We start from the raw sequence: 7,218 nt of genomic DNA, 5'->3' as shown, positions 1-7,218 counted from the left end.
GCCCAAGTCACACCTGCACTCTTGGGGAGGAAAGTGGAGGTAGAGAGGTGAGTTAGCAGTAAAATGGACCCTCCTTTCATCTCTCTGCTCCCATCTTGGTGGGGCGTGGTGGGCACAGATGAATGACAGTTTGCAGATGGGGGCCATTTCTGGAGGTATGTCTCTCTCTTGCTCTTTTTTTTTTCACTTCTATGATCATTTTTTCTCTTTTCCCTCAAAATTTTGTATTATGGAAATTTTTAAGCACACAGGAAGCATCCTCCATTGTCAATCTGCAGACTGGGCTGCGCATTGCTGTCATGCAGTCTCTCTTGCTCACACACACACACACACACACACACGCGCGCGCGCGCAGGCACGCTGCTAGGTACCACTTTCTGAGTTGCTGGACAGTACGTCCTAGCATCATTATGTTTTGTTCCTGGTCCTCAGCATGTACCCCCAAGAATAGATTCCTTCTCCTGTGCCCACACCATGACTCCCTGACCTGAGAATGAAGCTGTGATCCTACAGACATCTAATACAAACTGCATTCCAGCTACCTGATTGTCCTCAAAGTTTCTCTTATGCCTGATGTTTGTTTCAAGCCAGGAACTAACCAAGATGTCAGTGTATTGTTTGTTTGTTTTATGCTTTAGAGAGAGCAATTGTTTTTCTTGGTGGCAGCAGTACTATTGGGGCTTGACCTCAGGGCTTTCATACTGAGCTTACATCCTCAGAGAGTCTCTCTCTCTCTCTCTCTTAATTGAGACAGGATCTCACTAAATTGTGCAGGCTGGGATTGAGCTTCCAATCCTGCTACCTCAGCCTTCTAGAGGGCTGGAATTATGTGTGTTGGAGTAGGGTTGGGAATTTTTAAGTCTGAAAAAAAATTTACTTCTCTAAATCACCGGAATTGTGTAATAAATACGCACATACCCTTCACCTGATCCCAACAATTAGCAGTTTGCCAGACACCCCTCCAAATTAGCCCTCTCTCAGCTAGTTTAGTTCCTGGCAGACACACACAGGTGCTCTTTAATCAGTTTCTATCACTCACCTACTGGGTAGTCTCACATTATTCTTTGATTTCAGCTCCTACTGACAATGCAGGAGACCTAGAAGAGGTCTCCCTTAGGGAAGAGTTAACCAGAGAGTAGCATCCCCTTGGGTAGGCAAGGACAGGCAGTCCCCACTTTGCCACATTCCACACCACTCCCTCGGGACTGACACCCAGCCAGGTCTTCTCTGGAGGAGGCTGCCCTTGCCCTTGAGGAGGCACCTATCCATTAGGCCCATCTCAGCAAAATGACATACCCCAATTTTATAGCCACTTTTCCTCAGCTCAGGACACCAGACTCGGGCCTCAGACCCATTGGGGTTTGAATCCCAACTCCCTGAGCTATGACCAAGAGACCTCAGCATGGATATGAAGCTCAGATCATGCACAGGGTGCGCTGGGCCAAGAGCTTGGCACCTAAGGGTGACCATTGCTGTTGGCATCTTCTGAGAACATATCTGGGCCAGTATACAAAAAGCTATGTATAAACACACTCACCTCATTCAATGACCTGGATGCCCTGCAGCAGGGAACTGGTGAGTTAGCGTGTCTTGTACCTGAGAGGAGAGAGCCAAGAGCTGGGACAAAGATTTAGATGCCATCTAGAAGCTATCAACAGGGAACTGTCAGAGAGAATGGCTGAAACTGGGCAGTTATTGGCGCTCAGGTACCTTTCTCATTAAGGTGCCTGGGCTGGCTCAAATTTTGCAATCTTTATGCCTCAGCCTCCTGTGTAAATAGGATTACAGATGTGGATCACCATGCCTGGAGCAAGGAGAGGCTTTATCTGCCTTATTAACTGTTATGTTCCTGGAATCCAAAACACAGAGTAGATGCTCAATAGATATTAAATGAGTGCACACGTGAATGAATGGATGATAACGATAGATCAGGAGCTGTTTTAGGAGGCGTGGCCGAACTGACTGGTGGTAAATTTAGAAGATGGATTTAGGAGGGACTTGTATCTTCTTGATATTTTTCTATCCATTCTGAATGTTTTAAATGAGCATCTCTCATGCTTCTAATTGGGACAGAAGAACAATAAGGGCATTAAAAGGAAAAGGATGGCCCGGGAAGGGCTGGCATGGGGCTCTAAGAGAAGAATGTTAGCTGTGGAGCAGGGCAGGTCTCCCCACCTCACCCCTCATCCCACCCGAGCCTGAGCATTGAGCTGCCTAAGGTCGGCACACAGACTATTGAGGGAGCAGAACCAATCAGCCAGGGAGTGGGATGGATGAAATAAAAAGGGAAAGAAGAAAAAAGGCTCACTGCCTACCATGCCATGGGCTGTTTCTCCTCTGCACGCCACCCTGTTTTGGAGCCAGTCAGCTGTGGACTGAAACCTCTACAAACTGTCAGCTCAAACCTTTCCTTTTTTGACTTGTGGATGGGTATTTTGTTCCAGCATTGAGAAAGTAACTAAGACACATGGCTATCTTGATGATAATAACAAATGCCTGCAGGGCAAAAGGAATTCTTCTGCATTGTTGGTGGGAATGTAAACTAGCACAACCACTATCAGGATCGGTATGGAGATTGCTCAAAAACTAAAATTAGAAGGGCTGGGGATTTATCTCAGTGGTGCCACCACCAACATTGTAAGTGCAAGGTCCTGAGTTTGATCCCTGGTACCACAAAAATTTTTTTTTTAAAATTAGAAATTCCATTTGACCCAGATATTCCCCTTTGAGATATCTTTCCGAAAGACTTAAAGTCATCATATTACAAAGATACATTTATTTCCATGTTTATAGCAGCAGCATAATTTATACTAGCTAAATCTTGGAAACAGCTTATATGCCTATCAACAGATGAACTGATTAAAAATATGATATATATACATAATGGAATACTACTCTTCCATAAAGAAAGAAACACTTCAGGCATTTGTAGGAAAATGGATGCACCTCAAGACCATAGGTTTATCACAGATTTTCACTTATATGAGAAACTCTAAGTATAAGTAAAGAGCAAAATAAAAGATAGATACTAGGAAGTAGGGAGATATTTTTCAAATGAGGAGGTGAGATGGGAGATGGGAGAGAGAGGGAAGAAAAAGAAAAGGGATTAAAAAGAGAGAGAACTGAAAAGAATGGAATGAGCATTTGCAAATGAGAAGGGGAACAACACCTGGAGGGAACAGGGAAGGATGAGGGGGAAGAGAACCAAAAAATAATAATAATAATAATTAAGGTATGTTGCATACATGCATAAACTGCCCATGATAAATGTAATCATTATGTACTGCAAATACTAATAAAAATTTTTTAAAAGGCCATTAGAGCATTTCCTGGAATCCTATGCAGCCATGAAAAGGAACAGGGTACTGATCTGCACATTCTCCTGGAAGAAACACAGAGGCATGGTACAGAGGAAAGGAAGCCAGGCCCAAAGGTCACATACTGCATGGTTCCTTGAGCAAAATGACAGGGACAGAAAACAGGCTGAGTGGGCGAGAGAGAGACTGAAAGGAGCACAAGGGCCCTGATCAGAATCCAGCGTGTCGTGCTAGGTGGTATGAAGGCCAGATGTTTGTCCAAATTTGCAAAGGAACATGGTGAAAGGAGGAATTTTTAACTGTATGCAAACACTCCTTTAAATTTTGTTAAATGAAAAAATATCAACCATAATTCAAACTTCATTTTACCATCCCCTTAATAGGTTTAAATTTTTCAAAAATTGAAAACAACACAATGACGATGATGTCCCCAAAATCTTTTCATGATTTCCTCTTGGTTCACTCAAAGCCAAAAGCTCCTGAATTTGCTAGCTCTATCTTTTGGCCTCATTCCACCTCCCCCAGGTGCTCTCTGTCCCAGCGACACTGGCCTCCCTGTATTCTTTAAACACACCCCAGGGGCTTTGATCTGTTCTCTCTGCCTGAACGGCTTTCTCCCATGCCACGGGACCCATGCCTTTACCTCCTGAGAGTCTTTCATAAGAACTCAGCTCTGCTGAGGTCCGTCCTGCCAGCTGGGTTTGAAATCAATGACCCCCTCCAAGAGCACACCCATCTCCTTCCAGGTAAAATCTCACTCCAGGCACTTACCTCCAGCTGACGGAGCCTACATTTGTTTCCTTCTTTGCTTATTGTCTCTCTCTCCCTCTCCACAGAACAGTGAGCTCAGGAATGGCAGGAGGTTTTGTCTATTTTGTTCATTGTTGTGTTCTCTTAGAACAGTGACTGGTACACAGTAGGTGCTCAATGATTGCTAAATGAATTAAAGACAGGCTGAAAAGATGATACCTCATGTCTGTGACCTGGGGGCTTTCAGCATACATTCATTTGGCAGTCCCAGGGGTGTCACTATGTAGTTTCGCCCAGTCTTGAACTCACTATGCAGCCCAGCTGGCCTCAATCCTCTTGCCTCAGTTTCCCAAGTGCTAGGATTACAGGCATGCACCACCATGGTCAGCCCCAGTATATATTAATTGCTCATTTTATTCTTTTATTTATCATTGTTTCAGAAAGGATTTCTGTAGGATTTAAACACCCTAACAAGCTAAAAGCCATTAAAGTAGAGGAGCCTAAGACAAAGAAGAGCTTGGCATGCTCTGGGCCCTGCAGGTATTCATCAGACAGGAATCTCCCACAGGTCTAGGCTAGTAGGGAACAGACACTATGTAAATAACTGTGACTGCAAAGATGAAAGGTGATGTTTGAGCAACAGCACATGCAAAGTCCCAAAGGTGGAAAATGGCATGGCCTGTTCATGAAATTTCCAGGAACATCCTAGCCTCCCCACTCACTTAAATTCTTAGGTGACAGAGAAGTCACCTGAGACACACACATGGCAGGAGGGCTTCTCTCCCTTGCTCAGGACCATAGCCAGCCATGACTCCACAAAGTTCAAGGCCTTCTGTGACCTCTGGATCATTTTCTGTCTCCTTGTAAAGGCTCACCCCAGCCTTCTTTGTTTCCAAGCTCCCTAATACAATTATCTTTTAAGACAGAATCTCAGTTAATATATCTCATCAAAAACTCGTGCAAGCACAAGTACCCAAGTTCAATCCCTGGTACCAAAAAAAAAAAAAAAAGAACTCTAGTAAGTAAAAAAAAGAAAACAATTTGGGTGTGGTGGTGCACACTTGTAATCCCATGTACTCCCGAGTCTGAGGCAGTGGGATCACAAGTTCAAAGCCAAACTTTACAACTTATTTAGACCCTGTCTCAAAATAAAATTTTGAAAAAATCAATAGGCAAAATTGGATATCCAAATAGCTGAGAAGCATATGAAAGAAGGCTTGACACAGTTAGACATGAGGTAATTCACAGGCCTCAAAATGGTTAGAAATAAAAAAGGCTGAAAACTTGCTGTGGTGGTGCATACCTGTAATCCCAACAGTCTGGGAAGCTGAGGTGGGAGTGAGGTAGGATAGAAGAAATAAAGTTAGGTAGAAAGGAGACAAAGAAATCAAAATTTTAAAATTTGTATTTTAAAGAAAAACTGCAGCTTCAAACTACAAGCCCGGCTTATATACTTCTTTCCTTCTCCCAGAACAGCAAACTGGGCAACTCCCTTTCAGGTGCAAAGGGGTCTGCCCATTCCCTCTTACTGGCATATGGTTCTTTTTCATCCATGAAGGGACCACCCTTTTGGCATTTTCCCTAGAAATAGCTCACAAAATGTGGGCCATACTTTAAGACTAGGACTATAGATTGTCCCATTCTACATATGTCCACCTCCCAAAACACATAAAGGATCCCCACGTCCCAACTGTACTGTGCTTCTTTCCTCTGAGCACCTGCACTGCGTCCTTGTCCTGTATCTTGCTCTGATAAATCCTTCCTACTCTTCTTTTCCTGGCACAGTCTGCAAATTTGTTTTCTGTGACCAGAGTCAGTGAGCCTGTATACTTAGATTACAGGGTTAAATTCCCCTTTTCAGCTTTGGGGACCTTCAGACCCAGCCCATCACAGGAGGATCATAAGTAGGAGCTCAGCCTGGGGAATTTAGAAGACCCTTTCTAAAAATTCTTTGAAATTACACACACACACACACACACACATACACACACACAGTGCATATGTTTTGATCTCGTGTATAGGACATCTAGAAAAAGCTATGTGGCCAGTCTATGTGGCTAAAACCAGGGACAATGGCATACTCAAAATGCTAAAGCTGACCAGAAGGGGGCTTCAGCGGACCACAGCAACCTGTATCTCCTAGAGCGACCAGTACCTCTCTTGGGGTGATGGTCACAGGGCTGTGAACACCAAGTTTACAAGTCATTAACAAATCAGTAAGAGTACACTGCAGTTTTGTGATTCAGCTCTCAGCTATGGGTAGGAGGGGCTAGGCTTCAGGCTGGAGGAAGAAGAGGGTGGGGTATGAAACCGAGGCTACGCCTGAGGTGTCTAATTAAGCCCCTACCAAATAATAAGTCTGTGTCCGCAGGCAAGTCCCTTCCTTTTCCTGGGACCCAGCCTCCCTCCCCATCTGTGGAGCAGGTCCAGAGATCCCCAGAGATCTTTTTTTGCTTTGGCTTCTTTTGTGGCAAGATGGCATTTCACCTCTATTCTCCACCAGCCTTCTGGGTTTAATCCCTCCCCAGCAGCCACAGCTGTTCACAGGTAGGTAGACAAGCGCAACCAATCTCCACCCCCACAACCCCCTCTCTGCTGTCCCAGCTGCTTGTGATTCTGAGCGTGTCTTTGCCCCAGGCTCAATGTGCTCGTCTGCACAATAGATCCGGGCATACCTACTTCTCACCTTTGTGAGTATTTTCACCAAGTATAAAACGCCTTACTTGTGTGCTTCCTGTAAAACAGGGCTTCGCTATGTACAGGCCACGCACGCTACAAGTGCTTCATAAATGGGCCGTCGTGGGGACGGTGGGAATTTCCTTATAGGTTGTTAACATCTTTTTGAGAAAGATCCGTGCGTTGCTCATAGGGCAAACAAGTGGGCAAAGCATAGCCGCAGCAGAGAGGCCGAGTTGTTTTGTGGCAGCCAGAGCGGCGTGCGGGCCCTTTAAGAGCAGAGTGGAATGTATCAAAACAAAAAGACCGCGCGCTTATTGGCCGCACGCTGCACGTGACTCACAGCTGATTTCCTGCCCCCCCCCTTTTTGTTGCTGCCGCTGCCGAGTGTCAGTTTCTGCGCCTCCGCCTGCTTTCTATCGGCTCGGCCCTGCCGCCTGTGCTCCACGGTCCCGGCAGCCCTCGTCATGGCGCA

The sequence above is a fragment of the Fukomys damarensis genome, unplaced genomic scaffold, assembly GCF_012274545.1.
Source record: "Fukomys damarensis isolate Sample0158 unplaced genomic scaffold, DMR_v1.0_HiC HiC_scaffold_13, whole genome shotgun sequence".
Taxonomy (NCBI): Eukaryota; Metazoa; Chordata; class Mammalia; order Rodentia; family Bathyergidae; genus Fukomys; species Fukomys damarensis.
This window is presented reverse-complemented; position numbering follows the sequence as displayed.